At 37.8% G+C, this 26,532-nt stretch overlaps 1 long non-coding RNA gene across 1 annotated transcript; it reads left to right on the forward strand.

Annotated features, from left to right (window-relative positions):
* The first annotated feature begins 2,118 nt into the window (after positions 1-2,118).
* On the forward strand, positions 2,119-7,945 carry LOC309386074. Its single transcript, XR_014174346.1, has 3 exons — positions 2,119-2,248; positions 2,937-3,002; positions 5,400-7,945. It is a non-coding gene; the product is annotated as an uncharacterized lncRNA (long non-coding RNA).
* The last annotated feature ends 18,587 nt before the right edge of the window (positions 7,946-26,532 follow it).

Raw genomic sequence — 26,532 nt, forward strand, 5'->3', positions numbered from 1 at the left:
GAAAAAGGATACAGAGAAATGATTACCTATCTTCTCTATAGCAGTTGTAAATTTAACTCTTTCTCTAAAAGTACATGTCTCTTTTCTTCCTATAATCTATCATATCTAATAATCAAAATGTAACAAATGCTAAATTCATTTTTAGTGACCATTCAAAGTTACAACAGCACTGAAAAAAGTTACTTATGACCATTTTTCACACGATCGCTGCAGCATCCCCATGGTTATGAGATTTACGTTCAGATACTTGATAACTGGTTCATATTCACAGAGACTTCAGAGGATAATTAGATCTGCAGAAAAAACAATTACTGCCAACCTGCCTTCCATTGAGGACCTGTACATGGCATGAGTCAAAAAGAGGGCTGTGAAAATATTTACAGATCTCTCGCATCCTGGCCATAAATTGTTTCAACTCCTACCCTCAAAATGACGCTATAGAGCACTGCACACCAAGACAACTAGACACAAGAACAGTTTTTCCCTGAACACCATCACTCTGCTAAACAAATAATTCCCTCACCACTGTCAAACTATTCACTAAGGCTGCATTAGTATTACTATTAGTCCTCTCATCGTTATTATTACCTATCTCCTCCCACTTATGACTGCAGGACTGTAACTTTGTGGCTTGTATCCTTAGGATTTACATTGATATTGTTTCCTGATTGCTTATTTGTACCCTATGACTATCATTAAGTGTTGTACCTTGATTCTTGGCAAATGTATCGTTTTTTAATGTACACTGAGAGCATATGCACCAAAGACAAATTTCTTGTGTGTCCAATCACACTTGGCCAATAAAGAATTCTATTCTATTCCATATATGACATGTTAAATGGAAAAAGGTTTCCTCTGCGGGTTCGGATTTCCTGGCTGGGAGAGCGTCACCGGCTGAGTGAATGAATTTAGGATCGAAGCACGCTGCGTTTGAAAGCAAGTTGTCTTTATTATTTCAGGAAAGCAAGACCGACAGTGATGTGGATCAGCGTTCCTGGATGAGCTGACCCCGACATACAGTAAGTGTACATTTTTTATACCATTTTCCTCTTTGAAGTCCTTTTGTTTTCTTTGTACTGTTGTTTTATCCCTTTTTGTGTGTGCCTTTGCTAATGGTTCTAATCCTGTCTTGAGTTTTGTTATACCTGCCCTAAAGTACTTCCCATGGGGCAGGGATGAGCCCTAGTGTCTTCTACTGTATTTCCTATTTTTACATCTTCGCTCTGAGCTAATCAGTCTTTGTTGTCACTGACCTTTTTCTTCTCTTAAAGGTAACTTCTTCCTGCACTTCCTAGGTCTTTTGTATTATTTGTACTCTGCAGCTATTTCTAATTGTCCTGATATCCTGGTAATTATTCTCAGGAAGTTTCTTTTAGAATGTATGCTAGCTTTGTTATTCTAGTGACTTCCAGTTTGGTTATGGGCTGTACTGGTCTTCCTAATACAGCACTGTCTTGGTGAAGTTCCCTTCCCACAGACATGTGTAGTGTCCTGGGGTCATGTGATCCCTTTTGCAACCTTCTGACAAGCAAAGTCAATGGCAAAGCCAGATTCACTTAACGACTACGGGGGGGGAGCCATAAAATGGGGCAAAATTTCTCACTTAGCAACGTTAAGTTCTGGGCTCAATTGAAATCCTGAATCGAAGACTACCTGTATATGCAATCTGGCATTGTAGCTGAAGTGCAGAAGGCTTCTGGTAAAGAGTTGGCACACGTTTGTAATCATTTCTAAATAATAGATCACACTCCACTTTTTACAAACATTGCTTTAGTCATGCTGAGGTTTCCTATTTCTAAAGCTGGAGCTATCAACGCAAATGGGAAAAAAAGTTCTATTATTTCAGGGAGCATTGCCTCCGTGCAGCTCAACAGCGAGCTCCGAACAACAACAACCCGCCACTGTTAAGAACAGAAAGAGCGATAAATCAGACACCCTAGCGTGAAAACTCATTCTCCATGAAGTACCATTTGTTCTAACGACCGAGCAACTAACTCTCGCGCTGCCACAACGCGGTCTACCCCGTGACAGTGTGGTGTAGAAGAGAACTACGAAGAGCATGCGCAGAAGGAACGTTTTTCCCCATCGCTGGGGGAGGGGGAGAGCGCTGGCGTACGTCTGAGTGCGCAGGCGCAATAGTGGCCCGGCAATGGAGACCCGCTAACGTGATGGCTGATGGAGTTCGCTCGTGCTGCTTTCCTCGCCAGCGATATCTCAAGATGGAGAGCCGACGCGAGATAGGACAGCTGTAAGTCTCGGTGATATATAGAAGGTGGGCTTCTTCCTCCCCGGTGCTTCTCGCCGCCTCTTTCTCCTCCCTCCTGTTCGTGCCTTCCCAGGTTCTCAAGTCATGCTGCCTTATGGGACTTTGTATTTGGCACACGTGGACCGCATGGCTTAGTGGAGAGGAGAACATTGCACGTTTGGACATTTCAGATATGTGCTAAAGTTTGCCTGGCATTAATGTCCATGGGCTAGGAAATGGCTGCTGTGTGGCTGGGTCTCCTTGGGGTCCGGCTTTTTTACCAGTGAGCCTGACTTTGCCCTAGATTAAGAAAAGGCGGCACGTTCCTTTTAGGGGTCCGCTTTATGCAGTAACAGGTGTGAGCATTCTTGCAGGAACCTGATGGTCATGTATGATACTGCGTACAGATTTTTCTGTATGGTATTCAGGCGGAATACCATACAGGAATTTAAGATGTGCTAACTTGTGATGCACAATGTATAGTTTTATGTGATTGTTGTGCCTTGGACTGCTGTTAAGTAATTATATTTGGTGACTACTGTATATTTGGTTTATGTTTTTTAAAAAGTAAAGTCTGAGGAACCAGGCACAAGCAACTGATCTTGTACTGATTTTTAAAAATCGCTTTTGTGATAAATATTGGATAGATGTGTTTTTATTTTTACCTGTGGCTAATCGGTGTTTCTTACAGGTGCTGAATTTATTAAACGAGAAGAAAACAGAAAAAAAATGACTATTTTGCAGCTACTCTTGATAGGTATTGTATTTCACCTTCTTCCAATGTTCTCGATGGAGTAATTTGACTTTTAAGTTGCTAAGGAAAACGTGAAATTAAACATTAATTGGTACATATAAGTCCAATTTCTAAATAGATCTTCAAGTGAGACTCCCAACACTACTATGCTTTTTCAAACATAGAATGTGAACTGAATTAAACATTAGACTGTTATACAGTTAATGGAGGCGCAATGTGCTTTCTAGACTTGTAATATTAACTTTTTTTCTCTATTTCTGTTATCCTCCTGTCAGTTCCCAACCTAGTAATATATAATAATAAATATTAGGAAACAAAATTAACATAGAAATAACTTCAATTCAAAAAGAAACCCCTATAACAAAACAACAGTACTAAAATAACTTTTCTATCAAAGCTTAAGTATGCACAGTATAAGTGATAATTCCCATTTCATTTAGCATTGCTGATTTTTTTCCCCCTCACAATAGAGGCATTACTGAATTTTAAGCTTATGAAGAAATTCTGTGAATAGGGAAAATGTAACTCTCCTTACCTCCTGTGTACAAGAATATAATGCACATATATGAGAAATTAGTATATAAATCAATAGAGAGACGCAGTGGCTCAGTGGCTAAGATGCTGAGCTTGTCGATTAGAAAGGTCGGCAGTTCAAATCCCTAGCACCACATAATGATGTGAGCTCCCATTACTTCTCCCGGCTTCTGCCGGGAGAAGGTAAGAGTGTTCCGTGCACCTTCGGCATTTAGTCATGCTGGCCACATGACCATGGAGACGTCTTCGGGCAGCTCTGGCTCTTTGGCTTTGAAATGGAGTCGTTCCCGTCCCCTAGAGTTGGGAATGACTAGCACGCATGTGCGAAGGGAACCTTAACTATATAATTCAATGTTACATTATATTTTATATGTCGCACCACAGGTTTGTGTTATTGCATTCAAGTTTCTGAACATTTCTGTGCAGTTTCCTTAAGGTTTCTCCTAATATTAGATTTAGTAATAACCATACAATTACATTGCATGGTTGGATTGCAATCACTAGTCTAAAATCATTCGATGAACTCTGTGGCTAAGTAAGACCCTAAAGCAGCTTCTTCTACCTCCAAGTCCAATATCTGGATCACCAAGCTATACTGGCTGTATTTTGTGGAGAGGAGCTGAACATCAGTTTTGAATTATATATATGCACTCTTACTGCTCTGCAGGTAACAGATTAATCTGGTTACCTTTGTTCATGGAGTGCTAAATTAAATGGTCACCTTGGCACAGGGAGCCCTTGTGCTCAGTCTTGGAGCTCTTCTGTAAAGAGGGCCAACATTGCCTCAACAACGTTACTAAATGTTTTATTGCCATAAAATCAATTCCTAAATGTGATGAACGATATTGGGTAAAGACTCAGGTTTAAAACTCACAAAACAAATCTCTAGACTGACCTTATTTAACCTGACTAATTGAAGGATGTTGGAAGGATAAAATAGGGGGGCAGAGACATGTTTTCTCCTAAGTGCCTGCAACAGGAATATGATATAATAAAAATTGGAGATTAATTTTCAGATTCAGTTCTTAGGTTAGTCAAATATGAAGAACTAATAACGGTTGGAAGGGACCTTGGAGGTCTTCTAGTCCAACCTCCTGCTCAGGCAAGAAACCCTACACCATCTCAGATAAATGGTTGTCCAATCTCTTCTTAAAGACTGTTGGAGCGCTTACCACTTCGGGAGGAAAGCTGTTCCACTGATTAATTGTTCTCACTGTCAAGAAATTTCTCTGTAGTTCTAGGTTGCTTCTCTCCTTGATTAATTTCCATCCACTGTTTCTTGTCCAGTATTTCATTCTGCTTAGCAATTTTTTAAATCTGTAAAAGAGGACACCATTGTAAAACTCTAGCATGGATGTGGATTATAAAAAATGTTTATTAACAAAGCATTTTGAATATGTAAAATATTAAACATTTATAGAGGTGTTCCACAATAAATGTTACCTGAAATTAATTTTCAAGAATTGAATATATAAATTGAATACATTGCTATCTGCTGATGGACATAATTCCCAAGCAGTGCTCCAGCACACACTTGAATGCAGTAAGTGTAGATGTTTAATAAGATTAGAAAGTTTTAAGCATCTATATTCTCACTTCGCCTCATTCCATTTGCCCTTGCTAGGTTTAATAATTCTGCATCCTATGTAAATTGTTGAGTTTTAATTGAGCATTTTATCCTTAAAGGAAGTTGATTTAATTATATTTTACGTATACCCTTGGTCCAGGCTTATTTTCTCTCAGTCAAGCCCAGATGGAGACAGGGTGTCTGTTGAACTTGTTTTTATGACTTTAGAAAATTGAGGCAAAATTGACTGGATTTTAAGTTTGAAGCTTACTGATCATATCTCTTACTATTTTTTCCAGGTAAGCATTTATTGAAGAGCAGTGCTCAAATTCTGCAGGAAGAACCAAGTTTTCCTCCATTGATCAAATTCATATCAGGTGGAAAGATAACACAGTCAGCAATTGTCTCACAAGGATTGTAATAAGTGTTCTAAGCAACCTTTTTCATGCTGAATTAAAAAATGGGATCAGGTTTTTTTCTATCGGGCTTAGTTTTTTGTGACCCTATTATTCCGTTCAATTAGTGGCATGGTGCTTTATGTTAACTATAGTAGCATATCTTATCAGATATGTTTAGTTTGGAGGAATCAATCCACTCCTCACCTCCAAGTTATGTTATTTCTGCATAACAAACACAAGAGGGATCACCTGTAAAATAACCACACTATGAAATACCCAGATTTACCATCTGAAATGAAGGTAGCCCCATGTAAAAGGTTTACTGTATCAAAGCTTCTAAAAATGGACAGTTAGTGACAGTGGGACAGTAATATAATGGTTATGCTTAGGTAAAGCAGAAAAGGAAACATTTCCTTTACCTGATCTAACATTTCAGGTTATCTAAAATGAGCCACATTTGTTGATGCAAGGGGATCTGAACAATCTTGTTTGTGATTTGAAGTCTTAGAAGCAGAATGAACTTTTAAGATCAAAATGAAAGGGAATCTTCACTGTCATGATACTTAAGGGTTGTTTTTTTTTCTTTCATAGCCACCATAATGAATGTAACAATTTACTTTCCCAATAAGATGGACTAGTGTTTTGTAAATATGTTTACTCAGTTACGGAGACTCTTGGTCATGAACACAATGTAAATAATTGGCTCCTTGAAAGTTTCATAATGGGAATAATTTATTTTCTACATGTGGGCCCATGCTGCTAATAAGAAAGTGTTACAAGAACAAGAAAGAAAAGATCCAGTGTGAAAAATATAAATGGAGTATTTTTGGAGATCTGAAAGTCACTATACTTTTCTCAGCCTGCAATTTGGATATACAAAGTAAGATGCTTTTTTTCATGAGTAGGACAGTAAAAAAACCAAAACCGTCAAGCTGAAATAATGCCCCAAATATACCTCATTTATTCACAAACAGTTTGGGGAATAATAAAGCAAGAAATTCGCAAAATACTAAGCAATAGAATGTAACATGTCATTGAAAGTTCATTTCTTGAACTTTCACTTGGACTTTTTCCCTAACAACCTCAGCATAGTCAGTGATGAGTCTGGTGAATGATTTCCCCAGGATATTTAAAACATGGGAAAACCAAGAAAAGTTGAGTCCCAGCATACTGGCTGAGTATTGCTAGCCTTTGAGATAAAAACCACCAGATAATTCAACACTGCTTTTTTGTGCTTCAAATTAAACTGTAAATACAGGCTATTATCAAAAGTAAATTATTGATCACTCAGATACCGTACCTGATAGAAAAATCCTGGAACATTTGAATTCAGCATGAAAAACTATGAGACTAACCAGTTTTTGTGTGACACAACATTCTTTTGTTCTCCATCCTTTCAAGTTACCCTTTGCAACATTGTTGATTCCAAGTGTAATTTTTATTCCATTTCAAGGGTATCCCTATGGGGAAAGCTCATGGATATAACCATACATAGATACTTTATCCTATTCATCCAGAGATACAAATCTGCATATCAAATGCAGTCCAAGAAGTTAAGGATTAAATAAGGGGTATATTTTTAATGTGAATAAATCTCTAATCAAGCGTCTCCACTATTTCTTCCAAACTAGCTAACAAGCGGCTGCCAATTCTATAGCCGTGATAGCTTTATCCCATTCTCAAATTTGTCATATGAGAGCCTTGAGAGCTCTTGCACCATATTTCTCTGATAAATGTCTCCAGATTAATTACCAGAAAACAAGGTTATGCTAACTGTTCTAGAATAATCAACTGACAAGTTCAGGAAAATTAACTAGGCATACTTTTAGAATGAGAGGGAAACTCAGGTTAATCATGTACCGACATATTAGATGAATGGTGCAACAATACTGCGGTTCTTCCACTCAAAATTCCTTCCTTCCCCATCAAATAATTTGCAGCGAAATGTTTGTTGCAGCCCCTCGTTGGATTTCAGTTCAGTTCATATTCTAGCTATGCTTTGCTGGAATCAATTCAGATGTTTCCAGGTATAAATGCAAACTTACCGCTGAAGTCTAGGTTGTCTAGGACAGTGTTTTTCAACCTTTTTTGGGCAAAGGCACACTTGTTTCATGAAAAAAATCACGAGGCACACCACCATTAGAAAATGTTAAAAAATTTAACTCTGTTATTTATAGTCCTTAACATCAGTGGTGGGATTTTTAGTTTCAATAAACTGGCATTTGAAGCACGCAAGTCTTAAAGCTGTCAAGTTACAAGATCCTTGCATCCCTAACCCTTTAGGAAAAAAACCCCAAGGGGTCTTCAAACCTGACAGCTTGAAGACTTGTGGACTTCAACTCCCAGAATTCTGAGAATTGAAGTCCACCAAGGGCATCAATCATATTAGCCCAGGCAGGGATCTGCAAAATTGGCTCTTAAGACTGGTAGACTTCAACTCCCAGAATTCTGAGAGTTGAAGTCCACCACGGGCATCAATCATATTAGCCCAGGCAGGGATCTGCAAAATTGGCTCTTAAGACTGGTGGACTTCAACTCCCAGAATTCTGAGAATTGAAGTCCGCCAATCTTAAAACAGCCACCTTTGCAGACCTCTGTGTTAGCCCAAAGCCTGGCGCTGGGCGGGTCTTGCTCCCCCATTGGTGGAGCCCCAAGAAGCGAGGAGGGAGAAAAAGAGACGGAGGCAAGGAGCTTCTCCCCCCCCCCCACAAAAATCTTATCAGGGAGCCAGCGGGCAGTAGCAAATTAGCTGATCACGCAGCGTGATCGGCTAATTTGCTACTGCCTGCCCGGCTCCCCGGTTAGATTTTTGCTGGGAGAAGGCGGGGGGGGGGGGGAAACTCCTTAGCCTCCGTTTCTTTTTCTGCCTCCTCGCTTCTCGTCCCCGCCAGGCGGATCTGATCGGAACGCCCGTGTGCAAGAGGCAAGCCCTTACTTTTATTATTACTTTTATATTTACTCCGTCTCCTCCTGCTCCGGTCCTCCTGGTGACTCGAGTCGCGACGTCGCACACTGTGCTGGGGCGGGAAGAAAGTCGGAAGATGATGTCCTACTGTGATAGGTCCAGGCTGAAGTCTGGACCAATCACAGCCCGGACATCAGAAAAGTGGAATTTTTCAATTTTTCCCACGGCACACCAGGCAACATCTCGCGGCACACTAGTGTGCCGCGGAACAGTGGTTGAAAAACACTGGTCTAGGATGGTGATTTACATTGGCTGGTAATTTTCATTTTATGGTTAAAAATAAACTTTTTACCCCTTAACAACCCTTGCAGTTTACTCAGTTTGGGAAAAGGCCTCATTATATATATATACCCTTTTGCCATATGGTGGTCTATCACACCTTGTTTTCAGTACTGTAAACCTGTATGTTTCAAATGTTTTGGGTCTAAGATTGAAGAATTATTTAAATGTCATCTGGAGCTAGCTACCCTGACCTCACCGGATAATTAGCCCAATTACGCTTTTGAGCGCATGCACTAAAATAAGCCCTCCCTGAAAATATTGCAACACAGCAGCAGCCACCACCTGCACCCCAAAAATAACAAGACCTCCCTGAAAATAAGGCCAAGTGCTTATTTCAGGGGTCAAAAGAAAATAAGACCCTGTCTTGTTTTGGGGAAAACATGGTAATTATTCCACTAACTTGGAATTGCATGGGTACTACAGAACCTTCCTTTGGGCATACTTTAATATACGCCTTATGCCTTATTGGAGGGCTGGTTCAATAGGATTCTCTCTGACATAAATAGGCTCATACCAGTTTAGCAAATAGGCACCAAAGTAATAAATATATTATATACAACAGCATGTGAATTGTTGATTTTTGACTATAACAACAAAGCATTTTCTATTGTCATGCTAAGAAGTTTAATTAGACTGATTTTTGAGGTTTTAGTGCCTTTCAATTACATTATAGAACCCTTACTTAACTTACTAAAGGACATACCAAAATATTTGTCTTGCGTTTTAACTCAGTACTTGGTATGGGATTTGGATTTTTGATAACTTTTCAGTAGTCAATTTATGATGTGATACAAGCTTTTCAAATAACTACATGGCAGAATATCTTTCTACCACTAGGTGGAATGAAGTTCTCTGAATGGCCTTCTGCTTCTGCTGTAAACAAAATTGCTGTAAGTGCATTCCAAGAATTGTTACCCTAATTGGTTACATAAGGGAACTGTCTGAATAACAGAAGGAAAACAAGTGCTGTTCTTTTTAGCAAGCCATTTCAGGAAGTTTGAGGAACAAGCTCTTCTGGAAAATTCCATCAGAGTACTTTGGACAAACTGTGTGCTTTATGTAAGGCAAGAACATTGGGCATCTGCATAAGTGATTTAATTCAGTCTTTTTGAAATATAAAATTCTAACTGGCAGAAATAGGAGAGGTGTATTGTAAGTGGAGGAGATACATAAGAATTTCTGCTAAAACTAGAAAATGAAAGTTTAGCTTTTTAGATTATCCCCTAATTTCAGGTATGGAATATGCAGAGCTTTTTCAATTGATTGACACTAAAAGCACTTCTTTTATTTCCACATAAATTCAACAATGGATAAAGAAACTACCAAATTTGATACAATTTGAATATTTTCAAGCTCAGTCAAATAGGGAAATCTAGAGCTGACTTTTTAAATTATCAATTGTGTTCAGGTGCCCGTGAGTTTAGGAACTTTGTTTTATGATCCTTAAGTCAATTGATTAAAATTGTTTTCTGCAACACTGCTGCTTTATGGGCCATGTCATAAATGGTGAATCCCTGCATGCTCTTACTATATTAGCAGGACATCTTAACATAAGAGACATGTTAGCTTGGCACTTCAAATTCCAATTTGAAAACAATTTTGGGGTAGTAGAAGGAAGCTGAAAGGGAACCTCTTTTTAGAGTCTTTAGAGAAAGTCATTTGCTTAATATAAGAACTACATAACAAATTGGTTGGGATATTGGTTAGGATTGGTAAACCTTACATTCTGTCAATAATATATATAAATATTGGTTAATGGCATTGTGTTCTCAACAATTCATAATTAAACATCTGAGATTGGGAAGTCTATCTTTGTATATAATTCTTTTCTTGTTTTGTTATGTTATAACTCTGGGAGTGGTTGCAATTTACTTCAGTTACTCATTTTCCCTTCATGAAAATCAGTGCTAAGGGAGTCTTCTATATTACTTTATTCATTCAAGACTTGGAATGCTTGTCATATAAGGCTAACTCGTAGCTGAGGTAAGGGTGCATGAAGCTCTATTTGAATATTGCATAGCTGTGGAAAGGAATTACACTATTTTTGCCAAAGTCTGTCTTCCATCATATACTACTGGAGGAGTATAGGGAGCTGGCTTCCTTGTCCTGCTTGAAAATGTGAATCACCCCAGGCTGACATAACAGAAGAGACACTTACAAGAGCAAAGGCAACAACTTCTTGATTTTGCTGTCTCTTGTCACTATTTTGTATCAGATTCAAACAAAGCCCTGCCTGTGTGGACTATCTTTCAATGCCTAAATGAAGCAAACACTATTATCTTAATGCTTTCTTTATGTTAGTTGTGTTGCTATAGCAACTTAAAACATGTTGCTCATGTAAGTTTTTCCGAAACATCTTTCAATTTAATGTTTCTCAGCCATTTCTTTTCACAAATTTGGGTTCTAGTAAGATAACCATGGTTTATAGGCATTATCTTAGGCTTATCACTTATAGTAAGCCTTTTAAAAATGCATTGATACTGTTTACAATACTTTTTGTAATTAAAATAGAACTAAATGTGAGCAAAGCAGTACTTTCTAGTGTAGGAATTTGCTTTTTCTAACCCAAATTAAAATAATCAGATATTATTAAGTGAACTAACCAGTGCAAAACATTATTTTGGCTCCTAAGCCAGAACCTTTCAGTAGCTGTTCCAGTCCTGGACTTCACCAAATGTTCTGCCAAAATGTACTTGCTTCTTGTTTTGGCACGCTCAACTGGAGGCCACCTGCTCTCACCCCTCTCATGTTTCTCAATTTAAGGATGGAATTTGTGCCTTGCCTAGACTCGTTTGGCATATCATTCATTGACAGCCACTGTTACAAATCAAGGATTACTCTGAATATCAAGGATGAGGTGTCACTTAAAAAAAATTAGCATTCAGCCATATATATTAATACAGCATACTGTATTCTCACCTGTCAGGTGATGTTTCTGTTTGGCCTTATTAAAGCATTGAAGTATACCTTTATGGACCATCTGATGTGATAAATATGTAATTTAAAAAACCATACGGGACTGATGAAGCAATGCAAAGAAAATGAATTTTCACTCAGGGAGGATAGACAGTGGAGAGTACAAAGGTCCAATTTCTTTCCACCTGTTGAATGGTGTTAAAAATTGACCTCCAGATTTGCAACCTGGATGACTCTCAAAATCGGGCTGAACTGTGGCTCTATGAAAGCACACAGGATTTACAAGAAGCTACAAAATACTGTTACCTTCCCACCAAAGGTGGTTCCTATTTTTCTACTTGCATTTTTACGTGCTTTCAAACTGCTAAGTTGGCAGAAGCTGGGACAAGTAACGGGAGCTCATTCTGTTACACAGCACTAAGGATTCGAACCACTTCCTGATCAACAAGCTCAGCGTCTTAGCCACTGAGCCATCACATCCCTGTAGAACAATTAAGTCCAGAGGTTTGCACAAATTAAAAAATGTATAAAGTGTCCTTTTGTGAACAAGAATTCCAAGAGAGATTGCAAATGGACCTCTTTTGGGCCAGCTGGAACATAATGTCTTCCCAGTTAGATCTACACTGAAGTTTTCAGCTCACTCTGATTTTTCTTAGCTTATTTGTTTCATAAGTAAAGGAGGATGATTTGATTTAGCATCTGGATATGCCTGCCCAGAACATTCCTGGAGAGATGTCTTTTCTTGGCATCCATCAACTTTTCCTCCTTTTTAGAGAGTCACAAGTCTGTTCACTATAGTAATAAAGTTGAGATAAATGGCATAAGTCTAGGACAGATGTTAAGTGTCTGTAGCAGATAATATTATTAGATGGTAATCAAAAGAAATAAAGAGTGCAAAAGCCAGCAATACAATATTGGGTGATACAGGTTAACATGGAGTTTATACAAGTTACCACGGGGAAAAGTGGATCATACCACTATGTCTCACCATTTCTTCTACATGAACACTACAAGCTGTAAGTACTTGAACGTTTTAAAATACCAAACTGAAGTGTCCTGTATCTCTGTTTTACACATTAGCAGAAGGGGCTACTCCATCTGCGTACAAATGTCAACACATTCTGTTAAATAAATATACAGAAATTTACAGTTTCCTCATACTCAACGATAAATAATTTTATCTTGGACTCTGCCACCTTTGATTCATTCTTAGTCAAGATTTTATTCATTTTACTGTCGACCTTTTTCCAAAGCTCTGTTGGGCTCAACCCAATCTTATGGATCCTATTATGGGGAAGGACTAAAATTTGCTATTCAATCTTGATGATCTGCTACAATGAAGGAAATAAAAGTAATAAAATTCAGGGCGGCATTTATGTGAGCTAGCTTATTCCTGTTCTTCAAAACTGGATTAACCCACTCTGTGAAAATGTGTAACACACAGCAACCTTTTAGGGTTATTTTCAAGGAATTAACTATACATTTCCTCTTGATGGAATTAAATATTAAATCATTTTCTAAGGTTGCCAGGGCAGGGATGTGTGGGAAATAAAAGAGGATATTGGGTGTGGATTACTACTTGCTTGGTAATCTTGATTAAGGCTGAGAAAGAAGGAAAGAAACTGCTCTCTAGTAAAAGAAGGAGAAACTTCAAAGAGATTTGGGGGGATTTTAGGACTAAGCTGTACCCATGTACTCATTTGAATCTATGTTTTCACATCACAATTTTTGTGTATAAAAGGCGATGAAGAAAAAAGCCAGCTTTGTATTATATTTTTTTCACTTAACAATATACAATTAATGAGATTTCCGCATTATGTGATCATATTTTAAACATATTAGTCCCTATAACTAGGATAATGGCTACCATTCTCTAGAGCAGAATTGAAGTTCGGCTTATCTCTGAAATTTGTGTAGTAAGTCACTAGATTGTAATGAAATTTGCAAAATGCTTTAAGATACAAAGATAAAATAAGGTATATGCCACTTTAAGTGTAGTATATGCTTTTGTGGGTGAGAATCAGATTCAACAAACTAAGAGACCCTATTAAATCTTATTCTGCATAGTTATCCACGGTTAGTTGAATCAACCCATTTCCCCCCTAAAATGATGCATGGTTGTCCACTATGCACAGAATATTTTTTCTGTTGCGCTAAATGTAATGTGAAATCAAGGTATTTGGTATTGCCCATTCAATGATAGTCTAACAAGCAGCTTTACAGTCAGAACAATGAAACAATCATAGTGAGTTAAAACCAAGGTGCTGCCTACAAACTAGGAGACTGGGAGTTCTTGTCCTGTCTTATGCATGAAAGCCAGTTGGGCCAGTCACTCACTCTCAGTCCAACCCACCTCAAAGGGGGTTTGTTGTGGGGAAAATAGCAGGAGGAAGGGGTATTATGTATGTTACAGCCATAAATTACTTATCAAGTAGTAGAAGGCAGGATAAAAACAATTCAGATAAATCTATCTAGCTATGTATGGTCTTCTCTTGTACCAATTCGTTCTCCTTATTCCATGCTTCCATGTTTTTCCTATATTCTAGAATATCTAATTTAGCATATTCTAAGAACCATTTATCAATAGATAGTACTGGATTGTTGTTGTGTAAATAATATTTTAAATCGTACAATGTTGATTAAATGGTTTACCAAAATGTACAGAGTGCTCCAAAGTGACATATAGATGTGGGTTGACTATTTTAACTGTATCACAATTGTGGGACAGTTAAAAAAAAACCCACCCACATCAACATATCACTTTGGGGCATTCTGTACTTTTTGGTAAATGATTTAATCTTATTAACTTATACACTCCATATTCCACCCAGGGACACATAGGGAGGGAAAAGACAGAGAAGGAAAGGAGGAAATCATCACGTCACCTACAGATTTGTCTTTTTCCCATAATACTAATTTAGCACAATCAGAAGGATCAAAGTGAAGCTGTTGTGGTATTGCACACTACTACTTCCTAGTAGCTCATATAGAAAAAAAGGGAGGGGGGAATTACATGTTTGCTAAAACAAGTGGAACATAATACTTAATAGTACCAAAGGATCTGATTTAAAGATACCATATATGGTAAGTTTTTTTTCAAACATGCCTCATCTCATCTCTCGTCAGAAATGCAGAAACTAGAAGGGGGGAAACTATGAATTTAAATTTTAAAAAGATTTTTAAAATTAATAAAAACACATGTATATAGTTCTAGCCCAAGTCTGGGCCACATTGATGCCAGGGATATTTCCAACCAGAAAGTCATTCTGTGTGCATAACAGATAGTTATTTGAATAGTGCCAATTCTAAATTGGCAGTAAATGTGCTTGCTCTCTGGGAGAAACTCCCATTTTCCCACGTGGTCTTTAGTTCTAGCCAAACCACTGCACAGTTTATTAAAACATCTCCAAACGCCCTCCCCCCTCCAAACCTCCAGAAAACTCAAGCGGTTCTATTCAATTATGAAGATTAAAGTTTCCATCTATTTAACTGTTCTGTTTGAGATGTATGAGATTGAGATTATCATGAGATGCCCCATGATAAATATCTAAATCTGGGCACTAAGAGTATCTTCTGTGATATTTTTAAATTAAAAACAAGGAAAGAGCATTCCCTAAATAATGCAAAATTTAAAAAAAAAAACCAAAGTTTTGGAAATATATAAAGAAATGAACTGGCAGGGATTCCCTCGCCATGCCCTCCAGTAAGCCCAAGGTCAAAGAGCTTCCTAACCTCCTTCATGTTGGATGTGACCAGACTGTCACTCTGGAATGCTGTCTTTAGCTCCCCCGTTTAGTGCAATGTTTTGTAACTGCAAAGAACCATACTACTTTTGTGTCCCTCCTGGGCATAGGCTCATGTATCATGTAATCTGAACTTGCTAGTTGCCTATCTCCTACAAGATAATGGTGTCTCTCCAGTTACAATTTCTTTTTCTCATCCTTGCTGCAATAATTTACTAGATTTCAATCTTCTCTCCTGTCGCAGTGGCTTTTTCCTCCAAAGTTGCAGTAGTCTTGATAAAAGATCCTCCTACTTGCCCATTTCTATTGTGTTTCCTGACTAGGCTGGATGGCTGCTGTAGGATTTGTCACTCCTTTTGTATTGTGCTTTTTAATAACTAGATATACAGTGCCCCCTTGTTAATTGCAAATGTTTCATTCCAGTATAAAACCACAGATAGGGAAATCACAAATGACGAGGCCTTGAGGCCATTGGAATTGATCGGGGTGCCTCTGGGAATCTGTAGTTGTCCTCTTTCTCCCATAAACACTTCTCCCATAGTAGCTATCTGACAGTTACTTCTTTTAATTCAACCAAGGTGGATCTCAGCAGTCTTGGAAGCCCTTGTAGTTGTTTTCGTGGCATCTGGGCTTCCATCAGAACCATTCTGCTCTTTATGGCTCTTTTCTTAGGTGAAGACTAAGAAACTCTCAGTTGTGTCCCACAACCAACTGAGGCTACCTGTATGTTTCCTTTTAAGTTGGTGCTTTCTCAACTACATGTTTAAACAGATTCATAAACTGTTCCCAAGAGTTTATGAATAACAAGACTGCAAGACAGCTACAATGGTTGTTTTGTTCCTTTTTAAAAGCTGTAAATCCCTTTTATATAATAACATAACATCTCAAAGGAGTTGGCAAAAATTGAAAAGGGCCTGTACACGGCCCATACACAGAAAATTCTAAACCGATCTTTGTGCTATCAAAGAAACCAAAAAGGATATCTGGTGCATGACTAGACCGCAATCTTGGATCATGCTCATAAACTCAAAGCCCAGAGTCGCATGGAATGTGTGTTATGAATGCAAATGGGATAACTTGGCTGCAATTTACAGGGGTTTTTTTTTTTGTATTTGCCTAACATGTATTCAACTGTATTGCCTCCCATCCTCATCCATTTCTTTTTTTTTTTCCTGAGAGAAAATACACTCACAATACTAGCAAGTACTATGAGCAAGTGAGGGGAAGATTAACCAATAGAGAAAAGTAATGCAGCTTTGGACATGAACTGATATATATTTGTTTTGCTAAGGCAGAACATTTGTTAGTTTGCCAATACAAAGTTTTTTTCCTGAGTGAATAAGAATAGGAACATCATATGAAATACTCACGCCCTAAAACAAATATTTTTATCTTCCTGGAACAACACCACGTGTTGACTGAATGTCCAGGAGGAAAAAGCTCATTTGGCCTGAGGAATTTGCCTATTTTTTCTAATCTTCTTCATAATAAAAACAGCAACTTTCAGCCTAAAGTGCAGCATACGCTCAAAAGAAGCTAAGGAACCATAATTCCATCCTTCTTAATAATTGGGTATCTGCTTCAGATATTAGTTTCAGTGGCACTGCAGTGGACAAAGGGACACATCCCCTCAATCCCACTCCCCTTCCACTGTCACCAACCTATATACTGTATAGTCCTATTACTGAGAAAAGTAGCTGGATTAAAACAAAGATATTTTAACGCATCAAGGTTTAAGAATGTTAAATCATTTTTCTATGGATTAGCTTCTTCTTATTGAAATGTGAAGGAGCTATTGCTATTTGGTTTCAGATTTAATGGTTGCTGTTTGGGGTTTGTTTGCAAGGTGAGAAACAAGGTTTTTCTAATTTTGACTCTTGGTTGACAAGAACTTTGGTTATAAAATTATTCCTTTATTGTCTCTCATATCTGGAGCTAGTATATGGAGCAGCAATTAAAATGTGGACTGGTCTCAAAGGAACCCAGGTTTAAATCTATCTCAATAGGATTTTCCTGTGCTATTTTGACAACCATGCTGTCTCCATGATTCTTACTAGGGTCAAAATTCTGAAGATTCTTCATTCCGCCATATTTCTCTTCTACTCTTCTCGCTGTACTACTTGCTTACGTATTTCAGTAATGGAAAAATAACACTTAACGAGGGTTTGTTTTTTAAAAAAACATTAAGTAAATCTCAAATGACCAAAGAACAAATATAACTTTGATTGTTTGCACAGTAAACACTGGGATTTTTATGTTTAAAGAATTATGAGGGTACATTCCAAGCTACCTTGATCTGAACTGCTTCCTGAAGGACCAGTTTTGGCCAGCTTATGTTGCCTTGACATAGGCAACCAGCTTTTCCTGTGTTGTTGTGGTATAAAGTTGTGCTTTTATTAACTACAGTTTGGGGAAGCTGCTTTCTCCACCGGCAAGCGGAAGTTTTAGGAGTATATGAAGAGCAACAAAAGCATTGCAAAAAATACAGACTTGCTTTTCCAAATTTCAATTTATGTTGTCCTTCAAATTGTTTGTCATGGAAAACTGAATGGATAAAATCTCCACATAGTGGGAGAAGCTAATGGACTTCACAGATATTTATGGTTCCAGGATATAAAAGAAATGACAAATTATGAAATAAAGCTTTATAAAAACATAGAATTTTATAAAATAGTAATAATACCAAGAACTTTACATCTTATTTCACCCTCAAATATTTTAATCTGGAGGTAATTATTACAAGGTGTGTGTGTGTGTGTATGTGTGTACAGGTGAAACTCAAAAAATTAGAATATCGTGCAAAAGTTCATTTATTTCAGTAATGGGGTTCAGGTAAGGTGAGTTTGCTGGCCAATCAAGTACTCCAGTAATCCAACAGTCATTGAACCAGGTTTTGGTGCTTTTGGCAGTGTGGGCAGCTGGAAAATGAAGTCAGCATCCCCATAAATCTTGTCTGTGGAAGGAAGCATGAAGTGCTCCAAAATCTCCTGGTAGACGGCTGCGTTGACCATGGTCTTAATGAAGCATAGTGGTCCAAAGTCCTGTTGTTCAGTGGTCCAAAGTCCTCTTTTCTGATGAGAGCAACTTTTGCATCTCATTTGGAAACCAAGGACCCAGAGTATGGAGGAAGAATGGAGAGGCCAATCAAGCACAGTGATCCCACGGTCATCGAACCAGGTTTTGTACTTGCAAAAAGAAATGAAGTTCAAATTGTGGTTTGAGATTATCTCATGTTTTCTATTCAACATTTCTTCTTCTGTAATACAGTACTTGAATTCTTGAACTAGTAGGAAAATAGTTTCATTGGGGAATTCCTTTGCCAATATCTGTGGACTCCTTAGAACATTTTCAGAAAATTTCCCTGCCTAATAAATAAGAGTGTTGGTATAAAACTGCTTTGTTCATTTGTTCCGCCATTCAACATGAATCCAGTCTTTTGCTCACCACATTTACGACAATATGAACCCACGTAGAAATTTGAAATCATGTATGTTTGTGGTGATTTCATCGTATATTCTTTCACTTCTCATAGCATCATCTTTAATATCAGTTGTGGAATCGTCTGTCTTCCCTCTGTGGTCTTTAATAAGATTTGTCACCTACACTTAACTTGCCATCATGTGACCCTCACTAGTTTCATTATGAGAACTGATGTTCTCGGATGTTGCTTCAAAATTTACCATTCAAAAATTCCTCCGTTTAGAGAAAAGCACATAAATTAGGATTATTATTTTTTAAAAAAAATAAGCATCTGACCATTGCAATTACTGAATGAAGAATGGACAGGACAAAAGCTTATGGAGAATTCAATTCTCAGATCCATTCCTCTTCCCTTCCATATTGCCTACAAAATATTCTTTGTTGCTTCCTATTGCAGAAACATTTCCCCTAACTTTTCTTGTTAGAAAATGCACCATTAATTTACTTTGTATGTCTGATGTTAGGTATGCACAACAGAATAACAGAACAGTTCTCTGCTCTCTTTAATCTTTCAATGCCAAGAATTGTGTGATCTCATTTTAAATTGTTTTCCAAGGAAGGGTTGCGTGTAAATATCTTGGGTGATGACTCATCTTTGATGCTGCCAAAGAATAGCATCAAATTCAATAATCAACTCCACAGTTTTAAGAAAGCTTACATTGTTTGGCAAAGGAAGCTGATTTGAAGTCCCATAAAGTGTTAGGTTGCAAGTAGCCAGCCTGCTCATAATGGCAATTCAGAAAATTTTGCCAGCAAGAAGACTCTTCTCATGATGCTGCTTATCTTTGGCGATGGCTATTCATCTTAGTCATATCTCAGGAACATTCCAACAATGGAATACCCCCAGAAGGTCTTCTGCTTTGTCATGGCATGCCAGATTTCCAGACAAACCTTCTAGTCCATTGTGCAGCCCAATATGGGTAGAATGCAGAAAGAGTTTGCAATAGAAACACTTGCAGCATTCTAGAGCTTTGAAGACATAAGTCACGGCCTCTCTATTTTCTCACCAGCAATGTGTCGGATGGAAGTTTCTGTTTTTCTTTAATAACTGCAATTGAATACCAAAAAAGCATGAAGAAAACCTAAACAATACAGAAAGGTATAAAGAAAGGAAAATGAACACTGAAAAAGCAAACCAAAAGAAAACAACAAAAACATAAAAGACAAATTATTTGTAAGTACATATAGAAACTTTCAAATATACATAACACAAAAAAGTTTTTATGCATACAAACTTTATACGTCTTTCAGTAAATAGCACTATTTACTGAAGCTTATCCAACAGTGAAATCTATACTGGAGATTGGTTCATAGGCTGATCTAGTAAGATTTCTGCTGACTGAGTAGTTGAGACAATATATTCATCTTTCCAGAACTGAAGAATAAACATTTTAGCTCTTAAGTAGGACACAGAAACCACTTTCTTTGTACACATAGCAATTTCTATGCAGTAAGAATACAGTTCAAAACAATATGAACATCTGAGAATATTAAAACTTATCTCAAAGTTAACACATGTAATAGCTCTCTCCCAAAACAAAACTATGATAGGATACTGCAGAAAGGTAAATTTCAGTGAAGCCGTAATCTGATTGCCTTTCCATCAACATAATAGTTTACTCAAGCCTATTCTTTATACAGAGGTGGCAAGATGGCTTAGAGGTTAAGACACTAGGCTTGTTTACTAGAAAATCAACAGTCCAGGTTCAAAATCGAAGCATCACGTGATGGGGTGAGATCCCGTTCTTGCCCCGGCTCCTACCCAGCTAGCAATTCAAAAACATGCAAATGAGGGTAGAAGAGTAGGTACTACTTAGGTGGGAAGGTAACAGCACTCTGTGACATAATGCTAGCCACATGCCTATGGAAACGTCTTCAGACAGTGCTGGTTCAACGGCCTTGAAATGGACATGAGCACCGTCCCCTATAGTTGGTTACGACCAGCGGAGTAAAATCCGCAGGGTCTCCTTTATTCTTTATACAGGTAGTGCTCCACTTACGACCAGTTGCTTAGCAACCATCAAACTTTCAAAGGGCCCCCAAAAGCTACTTGCAGCCAGTTGCTTAGCAACCATTCAAAATTACAAAAGACTCCCCCCCAAATTACTTATAGCTCAGTTCTGGAGTTCCGATGCCTGCATACACCCTGTGATCATATGATTACATTTCAGATGCTCACCTTTATGACCAGTTGCAGCATTCCACAATCACGTGACTGCAATTTGCAATGATTTTTGCTGGTTTGGGACAATTTTTGGCCAGTTTCCAGCAAAAATGCCCATAATAATATATTGATTTGTTTTAATGGCTGCCACCAAAAAAGTCACAAAATCATGGGTGCCTCAACTTACTACCCTCATGACTTATAATAGAAATTCCTGGCTCCAGAACAGATAGTGACATCAATGCCCAACCTTTCAACAGATCTTAAATTATGTCTTATTCAACGGGAACACAAATATTTTGGACTTGTAGGATTCTATTTTCATTGCCTTGGGAATAAGAATGTGGGTTGTTGTTTTTTTTTACTTTCAGAGAAGAAATCCTTTAGACAATTGCTTAGGTGACTCTACAGCCCATAATCTGGTCTTAAGGAACTAAACTCAGCCACATTTCTTTCTGGTGTCTCCACTTTACTCTGATCTATCCTTTTCTACAAGATAGTAATATATTCAAGATAATACAATTAATCAGTGAAAAGCTTGCCTCCAGAAGTTGTGGGTGCTCCATCTCTGGAGGTTTTCAAGAAAGGATACAGTCAATTGTTCAGAATGGTATAGGGTCTTGAGCCAAGGGTTAGACTAGAAGACCTCCAAGATACCCAACTCTGTTAAACTGTGTTCTGTATAATATGGGGTAACATTTTTGGAACACACAATATAAATTCTGCCTGTTCAGCCTTTTACCAGATACTTTAAGCGGCACTTTAAAAAATTGGGGTTTGTCATATTGGAAAAGAAGGAAATGAGCAAAATTTCCTCTCTTTCTTACACTTCTGCTTAAAGCATTTATTTCTAACTCTTTGCAGCAGCCATGAAATAGGAAGCATAAATGTAAAAACAAAAAGCTGCCAATGTTTATTCAAATTTTGTTGTTTTCTTTTTCTCTTTTGTAAAAATTGTGAGATTTGGGGGGATTTCTGTCTTCCGCATGATGTAGCTGTCAAAATTTTCTAGACCTATTTACCTTTTTCCTCAAAACACTTGTAAAAAACCAATAAAATTTTACAATACAAAAAAAAAAAAAACAGGAAGCATAAACAGAGTCAAATGGAGAAGAGGAAAATGGTTTTGTATCTACGTATTAGTGACTCTTGATCCAGCATCTGTTGCAATCCGCAGGGCTGAAGAGAGATAATTATTCTGGTAGGTACCTGTTTTGGGGGAGGCTGATATAGAATTTAATAAAAATCATTTTAGTCATTTCAAGTAGTTTAAATAATACTGTATCAATTAAAGAATCAGAGATTAAATTATATGAGAATGACAGCTCCCTTCTCTACCACCAAAGCTTAGGAATGTATATTGCATTTGCAACACTCAAGAAATCTCTTGGTTTTAAAGATTCTTAGCCAACACATTTTTTTTAAAATCTATGGACAGCTAACTATTTCTAGTGAAATGTGCACTTAGCAAGATAAACCCTTTCATGGGAAATTATGTCATATCTCTGTTATAGGGGCACACCATAAATTCAATTTCCTGTGGTTATTGTTCTTCTCTGGAGTGGGAAGTTTCCCTTTTATAACTGATGGCATGCTTTGCCTCTGTTTGAATTTCTAGAGAATTTGGAACCTTTATTTCCCCTCTTTATGAATTTGCCAATTGAAACAGCTTTTTCAAAAATGTGATAATGTGATATAACAATAAGACAAAATGAAACACAGAGGTAAGGCCTGAACCTGATAGGCCTGAACATTCTCTTGTATGAAAATGTTTGGCCTAGGAGCCAAATGTAGCCTATCCAATGGACTCCTTCCTATGCCACCAAAAGCTCATCAATCTAAGCCACTATGATCATAATGGAACCTGTGACATTTGTAAGGCAGGTTACTCATGTAACCAATACAATTTTACAACCTTTTTGTGGCAGTCACTAAGCAAACATCATGGTCCTTAAGTGAACCAATTGTTTGCTATGGAACATTTTTGCCAAAAACCATCGTAGATTACAATCATGCCGTAAACACTCCTAAATTTGGTTACCAAGCACCTGAAATGTGGAGGAATTCGTTGTAACTTCAAGCAGATGCTAAGTGACCAGCCATAAGTTGAGGCCTACCCATACTTGAAGTACCTCAAATATGGTATTTGCTAGTTCTACTGAGTCCTAATCACCTTGTGACCTTACTCTGAAAGAGAACACAGTGACCAAGAGATTGTCAAAGTTGCCCTTTTAAAACACCCACCTTTTACTTTGAAATGACTCCTCCCAAGAACTAAAATATATTACAATATGCCTTGGTTTTCCCCCACTAATCACTTTATCTGGATTATGTAAGAGAAGTAGGGAAAAGCTTTGAAATCAATCTTCTTTCTTACTTCTGCCCTACTTAAAATATTGTCTCTTTTGTGAGATCACTAGATGATCTTCTGCAGGACACTATTCTTTCAATTTTGGGACATGAGTACACTATCTTATTCTTTTTCTTTAAAAAAAATGCAGCTTATATTATAGATAGTTCATTTTTACATCTTACATCTCTCATTCAAAAGAGCTTCCAGTACAAATTGTGCAGTAGCTGTGGAATCTAAATAGCGGGAGAGGGGGGAGAATGAAACCAGATTTTTAAAAGCCAAAATAATTATTAATCTGATTCAAAAGACCTGGTTAAAGAAGGAAAGCCTTGTTTCCACTCTGTAGGTGGAATGAATGGGAACTAAGCGCTGATTGCTAAGAAACTGTGTTCTGTAACATGGAAGTAAATGGTTTGATTATGTCCTAAATTGTTGTGAAGAAGAGGTCACATGTGTGAACTACAACATGTTGTTCCATAAACAGGAGGCCCGGAGAATCCAGACCCAACAAAAAGTGATGTTGGTATTGGTAGTGAGGGGAAAGAATGAAAGTTTTAAGTGTTCTGTTAAAAAAAATATATCACAGCAACCATACAGAAAGTAAATCAGATAGAAAACCACCCAGCAATGGTACAATACTGATAATATGTAAATGGTATAAATCTGTTATCTCAGTCCCGGTGATAGCATTAAACTTGTTTTTATTCCGTGGTTTCATACTGGATTTTGAAATTCCTTTCAAGAACAGTCGCAGTTGAAAATCATCACTGAATAATTTAGGAGGCAGAAATCTTCTCAAATGATATTAAATATTGGTCAACCTAGACCCAGTTTGGTGCAAGGATTAGAGACTACTGGTTTGAAACAAGAAGATTGAGAATTCTAGTCCTATGTTAGACATGAAAGTAGCTGGGTGACCCTTAGAGTTGCTTTTTGTTTTGTATTTAGCTGTTTTATGATGATTTCGAAGGTCTCTGGTCTTGATAGTATTGATGTTGTCCCGAGACCATTGTCACAACAGGGGTAGAGGAAGTGAGGAGATTGGCTCAAGTTTCTAGCTTGATCCACCACAGCACATTGATTTTGGCCTTTACAAAATATTGGCTGGCGTCGACAAATAGTCGAGGAAGATCTTATTTTCTTGAGTAACTCTGGTGAAAATGCGTGGCAGTGAGCTCTTGGGGAAGAGGCTACCTTTCAACTGTAGTACCTATAACTTACATGGAATTGTTCCTAGTTTCACCTCCGTGTACTTGAGGAAAGACCACTATGGAAGATCACTGGGAATTGCTGCTGGCCAATGTAATTGGTATCAACTAGATGCATATATACAATGACTTGGTGGAAAGCAACTTCTGGTATTCCTATGTGCCCTGCTTTCATTTGGTCATCTGCAGAATCCTCGTAGCATTTCCATTTTACTAATTTTACTGAAATACTATTTATCAGAATAAAGGAAGATGGAGAGAAGTATCCAGAGGTTTCTTTGATGTGTGCTGACATCGTTATTTTACCATGTTTTCTTTTTTAAAGGAGGGGGAGATGTTCTTGCTTTCAAAAGATGTACTTATGATGACACAGTTTAGCAGAACTGTCTAATTCTTCAGGGAATCTGTCTTCAAGTCCTGTTGAAAGAACAAGATGATTTGGCAAAATGTTGCACATTGCAGTCTTACATCCTGTGATTTTGCACTTTGTACTAGCTTTCCCGGAAGAGAACAATTTGCAATTGCCTTAAAATTGCTATATTCCCATCTATCTAAGATACAGGGTCAGAACACAATATGGTAATTTTTTCAGCCTACGGTATTCAGTAGAAGAGACATTGCATGAGTCAAGTGTTCCTAGTGTGCGCCTATTCTTAGCTGTTGAGCTGCACAAAGCTTGTTGGAGAACAGCTTGTACAGGTGAAACTCGAAAAATTAGAATATTGTGCAAAACTTCATTTATTTCAGTAATGCAACTTAAAAGGGGAAACTAATATAGGAGATAAGACGCATTACATGCAAAGCAAGATAGTTCAAGCTGTGATTTGTCATAATTGTGATGATTATGGCATACATCTCATGAAAACCCCAAATCCACCATCTCAGAAAATTAGAATATTACATGGACCACTGTGCTTCATTAAGACCATGGTCAACACAGCCGTCTACCAGGAGATTTTGGAGCACTTCATGCTTCCTTCCGCAGACGAGCTTTATGGGGATGCTGACTTCATTTTCCAGCTGCCCACACTGCCAAAAGCAGCAAAACCTGGTTCAATGACTGTGGGATTACTGTGCTTGATTGGCCAGCAAACTCGCCTGACCTGAATCCCATAGAGAATCTATGAGGCACTGCCAAGAGAAAGATGAGAGACATGAGACCGAACAATGCAGAAGAGCTGAAGGCCGCTATTGAAGCATCCTGGTCTTCCATAACACCTCAGCAGTGCCACAGCCTGATAGCTTCCATGCCATGCCACATTGAGGCAGTAATTGCTACAAAAGGGGCCCAAACCAAGTACTGAGTACATATGCATGATTATACTTTTCAGAGGTCCAATATTGTTCTATGTACAATCCTTGTTTTATTGATTGCATGTCATATTCTAATTTTCTGAGAGGGTGGATTTGGGTTTTTCATGAGCTGTACGCCATAATCATCACAATTATGATCAATCACGGCTTGAACTATCTTGCTTTGCATGTAATGGGTCTTATCTCATATATTAGTTTCACCTTTTAAATAGCATTACTGAAATAAATGAACTTTTGCATGATATTCTAATTTTTCGAGTTTCACCTGTATAGGCCCTGGGTAGAATTATGACCACTTCCACTCATGAAATGGGGAAGGACGCTTTGACTCTGGGAATATTTTTCAAGCAACTGCCTTGGTCAGTTATTTCCTACAGAATGCATTCTCTTCTGGAGACTTTGCTATGTGCAAAAACTCTTAAAATCTCATTGTTCTGCTAAATGGTGGTGATGGTTGTTTCTCTTCCTCATTATTACAGAGGAAATGTCTGAAGATAAAAGTGGCTCTATATAAGTTTCTATTAATCAATGAAAATGCTCCCTGGAAGCTTTTATTTACATAATTTCAATCCTTGCTATTCCTCTGGTACCATTGTATTGGGGGGGGGG

The sequence above is a fragment of the Natrix helvetica genome (assembly GCF_964273705.1).
Source record: "Natrix helvetica genome assembly, chromosome: 1".
In the NCBI taxonomy this organism is placed as follows: domain Eukaryota; kingdom Metazoa; phylum Chordata; class Lepidosauria; order Squamata; family Natricidae; genus Natrix; species Natrix helvetica.